Raw genomic sequence first — 12,619 nt, 5'->3', positions numbered from 1 at the left:
CCTCTTAGCCACTCCCTGCTTCATCTGAGGCAGCTAGATCCACAGCAGTGGACCCTCTTCCCACCTTTCTTCCCCCTACAGGGGAGGTTTTGGCTCCTCTTGCTGGGAAGGGCAAGTCCCAGAAACAGAAGGAGTCTTCCAAAAAAGCCCTCCTCATCCCCTCAAAACCTCCCCACCGCTTCAAAGGGAGTTGAGGTTAGTAAATGGGAACTCCCACATCTGCCTGCCTCCCAGACATCCCCCAGGGCCTGTAGTGGTTGGGGGTGACCTGGGGACAGAGGAGGTGGCAGGGGAGGTCTGCAGGCCCTCCCCACATCTCTCTGCTCCCTGAGCCTAATGAGGTCAACATGGAGGTTGGGCCCTATGGGAGCTGCAAGTGGCTCTGGAAGCAAGAGTGCCCAGGTCAGGAGAGTGCCCCTCCCAAGAAATCAAGGACTGATGTGTTCCCTGCCCCTCAGAGGGCACTTCTGATGCTGAGATTTCTGGTGAGGGGACAATTACCACCCACCCCTGGCCTTGGTGTTTCTTGGTGCAGGGTGTGTACAGCTCCTCTTCCTCGGGGTCAGATTTTGATTCTGTCTCTGAGGATGAGTTGATGGAAGTCCTACCTTGGGAGGTGGTGCCTTGGTCCCCCAAATCAGCTACAGTGCCCCATTCCATGGGGAAGGTCCTTAACCCACAGGCAGAACCGGTTCCTGCTTCCGTGGAACCTCCCTGTGCTTGTTCCTCTGTTGAACACCTTATTGATTTTCTTGATCAGACCAAGCACCACCGGAAGGTTGCACAGTATATTCATAAATGTTTCCCAGAACATGAGATATTTGTGCTTTCCACCAAGGCTGTAGCAGCAGCAGCAGCACTGCACTCCACTGTGGGGATGCAGAATTATAGTTTACACCTGAGCAAACTTGTGGATGATGTTGGGCACTTGCTGCATGGCATGTAGTAACACAAACTGAGACACCTAATCAAGCCAACTGGCATGCCGCCACATCAGGGCCATATGTTCCTGGGCCATGGCACCTCCCTCAGTACAGGGGTTGTGATACTCTTGTTGCTGCAGCTGACATCTTACTCCGTGAATGCCCAAGAGGTCATCCCTGACCACCTGCTGATTGTTTGTATCTTGTTAGCATGACATTGTCTCCTCATTACTATCTATGTGCCCACTGTTGAGCAGGAATGGCCTGCCCTTGTTCAGACCCTGCATGATTTTTTACAGAGCTCAACTGATAGCAATAACCTTCTCCTCCTAAGTGGGGACTTAATTTACATGATTGATGAGCAGCTTGACCAGAATAGGCTAGAACCTCATCTGTTCTCGGCCCAGCAGCTGTGGATTACTTTGGAGGTAGGGGACTTTGTTGCCATCTGGTGTCATTTCCATGCTGACCCGAGGCAGTACACCTGGCTGATGGTGACTGTTGGTGGGATTGCCATGGCACACCATGGCTGCTTGTGCTTTGCCAAGTACTGCCTGCCAGCCCTGCAGGGTGGCTGCATTATTCCATCTAGACTCTTGGATCACAGTCCATGGATAGCGGCATAGGCAGTGGGCCCAGTACTTCCTTGACTCTTTCTGTGTCTCCTGACAGTGATGCCAGGGTTCATCTTGGCACACTCTCCTGGGGGGCCCCGTACACATGGATGGCTCATGTCCACCGTGCCCTCATCCTTGCCATTCGTCCCAAACAGTATGCCTGCCAGCAGTGCCTAATGGCACCAGCCCCTGTTATCTTGATTGTGGTGCTAGATTTGGATCTCTTGGACATTGCTTGTTTTATTTTCCATGCCAGGCATCTAAGGGGGGTAATCATGTGCCAAAGAAGGCCACTCTCCAAAGCTTCAAGAGTTGATTTGCTGGAGCTGGTTCTAATCCTGCCCTGTAACTCTTCCAATTTTTGGTCCAGACATGCCTGTCACTGTGATTCAAACATGTGGTTCTCCAGTGGACAGCACTTCCCTTCCAGGAGGGTTGGGCCATTTAGGGGGCGCTCTGAGGTGTTGAGGGTGACCGTTTGATCCCCATGCTGTGACACTGCCCCACCCCCACTCTCCTCCCAGGGTACTGGCAAGGGCCCTAGTGGATTGCTGCGGTACTGGATGTTTTTGGGGTTATTTGTGTTTTCATGGTGAGGGCAGAACTTGAGGGCTAGCCCCAGGTTTTATCTTCCACACCTGGGTCCATGTGGGATGTCTTGTTGTATTGTCACCTGTTTCCCCCCCCCAATAAACATTTCTAAAAATCAAAAGTCTTCCTTTCTAGAAAAAAAACTTTATCAAAAACCATATAAGGTAACAGGAATATTATCTTAGCAAATACCCTTCCTAAACATATTATTATGTTCACATTGTAATTATGAATTGATAATTATTTAAAACAAAAAGAAGTTTTGCTTGTGAGCTTTAAAGTATTAGAAAATGTTTTACTCACATGCAAAATGTCTCACAAATCTATTTAATAGTCATAGCAGAATATCTTGAAGGAAAACGAGGAGCGGAGAAGTAATCTATGTCAACTAACAAAACCTGATTTATATTCCAGGTCTGAGAACACTGATCAGAAAGAAACCAAAATGAGATTGTGTGACCTATGTACCAGTCATAGCATATGCTTCAGAAAAAAAGCCTTGATTACAATGTATTCCCTTATTATATTCCTTGCCTCAGATATGTTCAGAAAGAAGATGTATGAGATAAATGTGTTGGAGCTGAAATTTTTTGAACAGTTTGACAAATTAAACAATCATAGAGATGCAAGATTCCAAAGATCTTGGGTGAAAATTCTTCATAAATGATATATTGTTTTCATTAAAGTTTCAAATGTTTTTGTGTGCAAAGCTCTGAAAAAAGATTCTAAAAGAATAGGAAAGGAAAATAATATTTTATATAGTATTTCTCTCCTTCAAAATAATGAATCTTTAATAAGTTTCTAAAAAAAAAGTTAGTTGGGGTTCAGAGGCATTTAACTGGAGGAGATTTTATTATGTGCAATTCAGCAGTTTTATCTGAATGTTTTGCATACTGATTTATAGTATTTTTAAACATAAGATTCAAGGTGTCCCTGTTGCCATTTTCCTGCACATCTTGTTTCCTTTTTACCCTCTTTCAGCAGACAGTATCACATTCTCCCAACTTTTATTCTATAGATAACATGTTTAAAAAATGTTGATTAGTATAGTTGCTCCAATTTTGTGTTGACATAGCCTGAGATTTGTTAAGAAACAGCTTCTTTTGTTGAGAGCTAATAACTCAAATGTTCCTCATATCCAGTACATATATCTCAGGTTTGGTACACAAAATATGGAATTTTAAAAATGCCTAGCCACTTAAGAGTATCTTTGTCTATATGCCTATTTGTTTTGTGTAATGCTATAAGAAACTAGGATAACCATATGAGGGAACAAAATTATAAAACTTCAGTAAGCATGATAAAAACTCTAGTTAAGCCCTTTACTGTTTTGTTGGGGTACCTCTGTCCTCAAATACAATGTTCCAGTTATTTGTTGGATATATATGGTCATCAGGAACATATATTTGGCAAATTCCTTGATTTGATCTTTTGTCAATTGTCCTTTGTCCTATGTTACTATTTGTCCAAAGTTATTTGTTGCACCTCATATCAGTAACATTTTGTGCAATAAAAAGTGTCAAATGAATGTAAAATCTAGGTACATTTATGTATACCTCAAAATAAGAATCAAAGGATTTATTCATTTGGATATATATAATACCATATTCTTTTTTCTATATTTAGGTTGTCATGTTTCCCTATAAGATGTAAAAAAATACCTTGTATCAAAAGTTGGAATCTCCAGTCTCATAAAGAGTTGTTCCCTTCCAAGATTTTTTTTTTCAATTTTATGGCTGGCTTATAAAAATAGAAAAAAGAATCATAAAAATTAATTAAAAAATCAAAATAATTCAAATACATTTAAACAAAAAACTCATTGAACCCAAAACTAAATGTTTACCAAAAATAAATAAAATAAAAAATAATGGTTGGTTCCCTGAAAACTAATTTATCATATTTAGTTTCAAGGAACAAACTTAATTACAATTTAAATATTTGTTACATTTCAATATGAACTGTTATTTTACATACAAAATTGAATTTATTTTGAAAATGCCTAAACATTTGCATTTTTCATTTGTTCAACCAAAACAATTTGATGCATTTAAAATAAATTTACAATTAGACCAACCTTATTATTCAATTGTTTAAATAGTTTGTTTGAAAAATAAATATGTCTAGGTCTTTCTTGAAGTCAGTTTGGCTAAGCCCACTCTTTGAAATCCATACCTGAACCTTACATAGCCACATTGCATGGTAGAAGAGGTAAAACAGGTATTATTATCCATGACTAGACCTCTACACAAGCAATATTCATAGATAAAATGTCTTGGGCTACAATTGATTGATTGATCATTTGTGTAGATTGTGAAAAACAAGGTTGTCCACAGGCCAGATGCAGCCCATGAGGGGTTAACATGAGACCCCCTCAGGCTCCCTCCCAGCTGCCACTCTGCCTATTGCTCTTTTGCCAGTGACAGCTAGGGTTTCCTGGGTCACTCTTTCTCCTCCACCTATTGGTTCCTCCCCCTGCTTCTGGGGGAAGGACAGCAGAACAGGAGGGGGTCAGGCTGCCTGTGTTATGCACATGGAAGAGGAAGGTGCCAATCTGCATAATCTGCAAATGAAGGAGCCAAGCTGCCCCTGCTGTGTGCTGTAGGTAGACTACATATATGATGTTCATGGCTGTAAAAGCATTGGTAGGTGCTGCATGTGTGTGTGTTGGGGGGGGGGTTAGGAACTGGGCTACCCTCATGATTTATGTGGCCAGGAAGGGGCTAGGACAGCCCCCACAGCATGTGGCCCCCAGATATGTAGCCCATGATGTTATAGCTCTTGTCTGCCTCAAAGTGAGATCGCCCTGGCAAATAGTATAGGCATGAATGCACTCTTCTGGGGCAGGCCATTGCACTGTCTCCGTCATCAGCTCTACCTCTCACATCATTCAAAACAGATTCAACAGATTTATCAGTTGGTGTGAGGTAATAATCTTTCCCCATGCTATGTATTTTGACAAGGAATCTCTGGAGGTTTACAGTATAATATGTTGATGACAAATCTATGAACATGGCACTTGTGAACATACGCTTTTTAAAGCTGTTTTTGATGAGCTGAGTGATGTTCAGTGTTTGGTGAGTATGTGATTTTCCACAGTGGAATCCAGCTTGCTCTGGAATAAGATGCTGTTTAACAAAAGGAAATAGGCAGTTTAACACTTGTATAGTTTATAAAGATGACATAATAGAGATGTGGATCTGAACTTCTTCATCTCTAATGAAGAAGTCCTGCAGCATATTCTTGGTCACTAAATCTTACAGATTTTACACATGGTTGAAAATGTATTGAACACTGGAAGTAAACAGGCTTTGCTTATTGGCCCAGTGTTTTATCTGTTTGAGGAGGATGTCAGCAAGATTGGTGGCTCTGTCATTCTTGAGGGAATTTATTCCTAAAGTTTGTTCAGCTTTTTTTCCACTACACCCCAAAGTGATTCATGTGTATGTCTTCTTGGACAGACATTAAAAAAGCCTGAACCTGAATTGATTCTATCTTTGCAGGTTAGTCTAACCTTGCTAGGTGAAATCAGTTTTGTAACCAGACAGACATCCCAGAAATGCACGCACATGCCTGCAGTGGCTCAGGCTAGAAGCCAGGGGCTCTAGAGCAGCTCTCCCTTCCTTACACAGCACTGAGGTGAGAGGGGCCAGGCTCTGGCAGGATGCTCTGATTAGCCCAGAAGAGAATTGATAACAGTGCTGATCACCCAATTAAGAAAACGACAGAGAGAGATTACCAGCTACTTGTTGATTATGGCTGTTCATTCTACCTGTTGATTCACCACAGAACATAGCTAACATGTGGTCTGCTAGCTAATACACATACACCTCCTCAGCATGACAGAGGGGAATGGGGAATTCCAGCTTAGCAGGGAGTGGTGAAGGGAGGGGGAAAGCAGCCCACAGTCTCTGGAGCTGCAGTCAGGGAGCAGAGGAGAGGGCCCAGCCCTGCTGTGGAGCAGAGGGCCCTGCCCAGCCCAGCCCAGCCCAGCCCAGCCCAGCCCAGCCCAGCCCAGAGAGCATTCTGGGATGCTGGAGGAGTATGATTTATCTTAAGCTAGCAAGGGGTCTGGGACACACATTGTATAAACTGGTTTGAGCCAAATCAGTTAAGTGTGATACTACATTCAACCAGGTTTATCTCAAACCGGTTTCAGCCATTTTCAAAATGGTTTATGGGTACTGAACATCTGTTCTGTTACAGTATTAAACCAGTTTCTGATCACTTGACCCAGCTTGTGTGTAATGTCTGTCCCTAGCCTTCTTGGTAATGAGGGGCAAAACAATGGAGAACTTGATGGTTTCTTCAATAGACAGACCTGCACGATTGAAATAATGAAAAAGCTTTCTGGCTATAGTGGAACTACTGGTGACAATACAGATGGAAATATGTTGCTGACAACTCAACATGACCAGGAAGGGATTGGAAATGAAATGAATGCTGCTGAATATTTACCTGCACGTGCTGGAAGAGATTGGCCAGAATGGAGATGTTTGAACAGAGCTGCCAGGACACAAGATAACATGTATATGGGGCTATTCTGATGAAACAGACACATGTGAATGTAGGAAAACACAGCCCATAGAACATACTGGTCTGCGCACTCTTAAAAGAGCTATGTAATATCAAAGTCCCACCCAAGACCCATTTTTGCCTATACATATAGCTGTGGTGGAAGGTCACAAGAAAAAGACCATTTTAGCATTTGTATTCATTTATGCCTTTCATTTGAAATACAACTCTCAAATAGTACGTGGCTCTATGTAAGGTATTCTGCCTAATGTATGAAATCTCTTCCATTTTATCACTTATTGAAAATAAGCACATTTCTTTATCTTACTTCTCTTACTTGAGACACAAGAGTAATTGAAACAATGATATTGCTGGCAAAAATCATTTAATTTTTTATCTCTGGAGGAAAAAAATCTCTTTAGTTTGTTCTGATACTTCTTTAGTTGGTGACTAGACTAGGGATTGAAAAAAAATTGCTTTTTTATGATACCGTATGTGAGAGATAAGGATGGCTGTCTTTTGACTTTTACAGTGCTAAGGAACAACAAAAATCTTGATTAACATCCATTTGAATAAATTAACCTTATGAAACTACTCCTGTTTTACTTAAATGCATAAATTGGTATCAACAGCTTCTTCTTTGGTTACTTTTCCTGGGAAAGGTAACAAATGTCAGAACTACCAATTCATAATGGATGCAGGCTTTCGAACTAGGTGTTTTGTACTCTGGACAAAGCACATGGGGCAGTGCCTAGAGTGCTGGTGGCGACAACTGCTACTTTTGTGCCCTGTCTTCCACTGCATTAGTTGTGTTACTGACATAGGCTATCCTGTGGATAAATGTATACCTAGACATTTAGCAATATTGGGTGTTGTTAATACTGTTATGACTTTCCTTTAGGTAGGGTTTATAGATTATATTCCCAAGTAAAATTTTTTGCAAATTGAGGTAAACTTAATCCTAAAAGAAACCTAAACTTTCAAAGTAATGACATGCACAAAAAACAGCCTTTAGGCACCAAAACAGCCTTAATGTTTGGACAACAGCTTCCTATATGTTTGCATTTCCTTTTTTGCTTATTTCTTTTTTTTAAGAGATTTTTTTTAATATATATTTTTTTTCAAGTGTAATCCTGTGGTTAATGGCATCTTGAAGTGAAAATAACACTGTAACCAGTATCGCGACTGAGCTACCACTATCTTGGGATTTTTTTTTATTTTTTTTTAAGAAAGATTTTAGTAAATCTATATTCTTTGGTTGTGGCTGACATTTACTGATGATGTGGTACCTATATTTTATACTCAAACTAAAATCTATATGCAACACAGAACACCTCTTTTACAATTAGTGTCAGACGCATCTCCAATATAAGGTGTGATTTCTCATCACTACGCTAACCTTTGGTTCTTATCATATAAGTGCTATAATTTCATGATCTGATCCTAGGAGGTTTGTATTTATAGATATGCAATCTTGGTGTTTAATGACACTCACATAATTTGTGGCAAAGAGAATCTTAATGAAGGATAGGGAATGATTGCTTTCCTTTTGCCATTTGCTTTCTTATGGCTCTTTCTTGGGAGCAAATGTGACTATAAAAAGGCAAAGCACGATAATAAAAATAAACACTTTTGTGTGCGTGTTCTGATGATGTATGAATCTGTGAACAGAAAAAGCAAATTCAGGGTTTGATTATTCATATGCCTTAATTTTGAGACTAAAGTAAAAGGAATTTCAATGTAGTAACTATAATAGTCTATATTGGCTTAGTTTGGCTAAAGGCTAAGTTTCTTTTAGGTTTATCCTTAACTTTGAATTTGAGGTCTAGTGCTGTTTGTTGTTTTTGTTTATTTTTTGCTTATTGGAGTTGGAAAATACAGAATTAATAACAAGAGTTGGGGAAAAAAGGAAAGCCATTCGGCAAAAAGTACAATTCTTAGTTATATGAATGTTCTGTTCTTTTTACATCTGAACTACCCCTTGTACTACGAAGATATATTTTTGTGCTTGGTATCTGACACCCCAGAATTATCGGTGAAGTGAAGTGATCTCCTTGGAGAATTTAGAGTGCTCTTTTTTCCCCACTCAGTTGCAATTCTGATATTCCACATTGTTACCACATTCTTATTTCATTAACACCTATTTTACAAGCATAAACCATGTAAATGATTGGAACACATGCAGAAATATAATGATAATTTAGGCTGAAATCTTCATCTTTCAACACATTTCCATAACCATAAAACCGTTTATCTGAGGAGCAAGACAATGCCTTGCTCCTTTTAAGTCATACCTCAACACTGATTTTATACAGGAGTCCAAATAAGTAAATATTGTCTGGGGATTTTTTTTGTTTTTACACAAACCACATATGGTGATGCACTCTCAAAAATCATAGTAGCTAGTGAGGGATATTTTTTTTTACACAGGAAAATAATAAAACCTTTATTAAGTCCAAATCAAGAGTTTGCTTAACCCTGCACTAAAGCACAGAATACTTCCATTAGCTACAAAAGTACTACTTATGTAATGCATTTGGGTATCTCGCTTAATAAATCATTTGAGCTTAAATCAATTGACAGAATTTCTGCAATCTACTGTATTGATCCCACCATTGCCTGTGGTTTGGATTATGTTCCTGCCAAAACTAGTTATAGAAGAGTTTTACTTTCTTCTATACAGTTACTTACCAGTAGACTATTCTCTGAACCACTATTAGATACAAGTACTTGAGTGACATAGCAATTTATTCTCCAGGTCTCAGTAACCTGTAATACGTACTCTCTGTAGTAATGTGATTTTTTATTTTTAGGATTTTACATATAATCCCTTTAATGCACCAGCATGTATCGTATTTCTCCCTTCACTTCTAAATACCCCATTTTGCGGTTGGCCAATTATTTGATATTATGCCATAATTCAGTCTGGTATCAGACAACCTAAGAGGGTTTGACCAAGAATTAGTGATTATTAGCCAGGGTGAGGTGGCATCCTGGGGTGCTGTGCCATCCTTTTTAGGGTGCCATGGGATGTCACTTAATATTACCACTGTTAGATGTGCAAACACCTACCCATTCTTGACAAGATAAACACAGAGATTTCAAATAGGAATCCCTATCATCAAAAACACTCTGACTTTTTGCAGTCTTTTGGAGTTTGAGACAGAAGAATTCCTCAATTATTTTTTTCATAGTCAAAAAATAAGTGAAAGGTAAGAGCTGACAATTGCAATGGGGTGCATTGTCTAACAAGTTTGAAAACCACTTGTCATGGGCATGAGAAAATGGATGTGTTAGGAGTTTCTATGTTTTTCTTTACTCCAAAAGGCAGAATTAGACAGACATATGTGACAAAAAAAATGCATCATAAGAGGAGATTTCACAGCTGTTTGAATGCTGTGAATAAAATATGTCTTGATCCCTACACAGTTTAGTGAACTGTACATCAAACCATTGTGGGTTGGTTCTTGCACACTACTGAAGTAAAGGGCAGAAGTCATTAATGAAAAGGTCATTATAAGAAAAGGATTAAGGTCCATATCTTGTTTCACAGCTTTAAATTGATTCATTTGGGCCATGTTCAGGCCTCTTTAGCATTTGCTTTAGACTTACAAATTTGTGAGATTGAGTTGAACTGGCATAATGTTGGCAGAAACTAAATTTTAAAAATCATTTCTGGCTGTACCAAAAGTTAGCATGTACTCATCTGATCAAAGAATGGTAATCAATACCATATGACATATCCTAACAAGCCCAAATGTGCAACACAACTACAACTCTGAACACTTGCTACAGCTGTCCATGACTGATCTACAAAATTCAAATACAATGTTAAAAATAAATGTTAAAAAAAAAAAATTCAAACAAAAAATGAAGGGAATCATGATCTGTGTGCAGACATTTCATAGGCAGAAAAACTAATGTTTTGTTTATGTGCCAAGGTGTATGGCCTGAAAATGAAATTATTCTTTCTCTAATCAAAGCATAAGTTGTGGTGGACAATGCATAGCCTGTCATTTTCGGGGAACACTAATACCTTTTCAGCACTTTATACATACACATACTTACACGTTTATCTCAAAACTGTTAATAACTTTCCTCTTTAATAGGAAGACTGCCCGTTTTTCTTGTAATATTTGAATTGGTACAATTTTTAAACCTACCCATCTCACACTTGTGGATAAGCAATTTAAGTCTTACAAACAAATGATCATGAACTGCTTAGTGTCATTCATAGATACTAGCTAAAAAGAGTTCTCCTCCAAGCTAACTGAAGGGTTTTTTGTTTTCTTGCCTCCATTTAGGTCTTCAAAAAAACTTTGTAACAGTGGACACGTCCACACATGCAAGCACATGCGTTTGCAGCAGCTCAAATAGAAGTGGTGCAAATTTGAGCCAGGGATTTTTGCCTCAGCGCACGTGCCCAGAGTGTACTTGGATGTGGGGCAAATTGTGCCACTTGGGGCAAAATAACCCTTCCTGGCTCCTCCTGGATCTGCAGCCAGAGGGAGCTAGAGCCTGGGGCCAGCACCTGTGCTGTTCCCAGCAGTATAAAAAGCTGTTCTGTCCTGGCCCCATCACTACAAAAAGCTGCCCTGTCAAGTAGCTCAGGATTACTTGCTCTCCAGAGCTTCTGAAGAGAAGCTCATTATTAAATGGTACCTGGGGACACTACCCCTTGTGCCAGCTGGACTGCTGAAGCAGTCCTGAGAGTTCCCTGCACCCTCTACTCACTGCAGCAGTCTGGCAGTGGAGGCTGCTGCCTGGCTGTGACCTGCTGCGCGCCTGCCAGAACCGGATGGGGACGGCACTGCCAGTAGAGGCATCTTTCCCTCTGGGCCAGATGCTAGTGGGCTGTGGCAACAGAGTTGTCCTCTGTGCAGCACTACTGCCACTTGTGCCCCTGCTCAGCTATCTGGGCAACTATTGCCCGGAAGATGTTTCCAGTGTGGTGGTCCGCTTTGAACTGTCAAAGCATGTTCTCCTGACCTCAATTGGCCAGGAGGTCAGCCACCTCCAACTGGGTCCCAGGTTTCAACTCTGAGCAGGCTCCTCTGCCTTGGTCCTGCCACTTGCCTCCCTAGCAGGATTTCTGGTGTTCCCTGTTTGAAAACTGAAAAATCCCTGATAAAGAAATCCCAGTAAAATGCCCCAAAATCCATGTTTCTCCACAATTAAAACAAAAAAACACTATATAGAGAGAGAGACAGTGAAAGACAGAGAGAGTGTGATCAGTTGGGCAATGTTTTATTGATATATCTATGGTGTTAAAGCAATTTGGAAGCCTACCAGTGTCTCTATCATCATTAAAAAATGAATTCTAAATACCTACATGTTTTGTTGTTTGCCTTTTTTTTCTTACCATAGAGCAGTTAGAGCTCCCCCTAACCCCTTTACTAACCAGGATCTGGGGACACCTGTCCTGCAGCCACAGCTCCTGCCAGCAGGTCTCATTCTTTCTGGCAGCTGGGTATGCAGGGTGTGTGCTGGGGGATATGGGGTTTGCAGGAGGGGGATGGGAAGGGGGTGGGTGGCTGTGGAGGGATGTGTGGGTAGGAGGTGTGAATTGTGGGGGGACTGTGCAGGGGGGCTGCTCAAGAGGGATGGCTCGCCTGGCCCCCACAGGGCGCAGCCCCTCTGCACAGCTCAGGGACTTCCCCCATAGGGCTACAGCCCACCCCCCCCAACCCCCAGGGACCACAAACCCTCACCAGGGCTACAGCCCCCAACAGGGGCCACATGGCCCCACAGGGGCTACCACACCCTCCTGCAGGGCCACATGCCCTATTCCTGCCTGCTTGCCCAGCTCCCTGGAATGTTATTCTGCCTGTCCCCATTCCCCACTGGCTCCTGCAGCTCCCCCCAACTTTGATCCTGAGTCCCTGATGGCTGCCCCACCTGACCCACCCCTGCCTGCTCCCCCAGACTGCCAATGGCTTTCCCGCTTTGCCCCCACCTCTGCCTGCACCCCCCCCC

Source organism: Alligator sinensis, unplaced genomic scaffold (genome assembly GCF_000455745.1).
Source record: "Alligator sinensis unplaced genomic scaffold, ASM45574v1 scaffold7_1, whole genome shotgun sequence".
Classification (NCBI taxonomy): domain Eukaryota; kingdom Metazoa; phylum Chordata; order Crocodylia; family Alligatoridae; genus Alligator; species Alligator sinensis.
Note: the sequence above shows the minus strand (reverse complement) of the source record.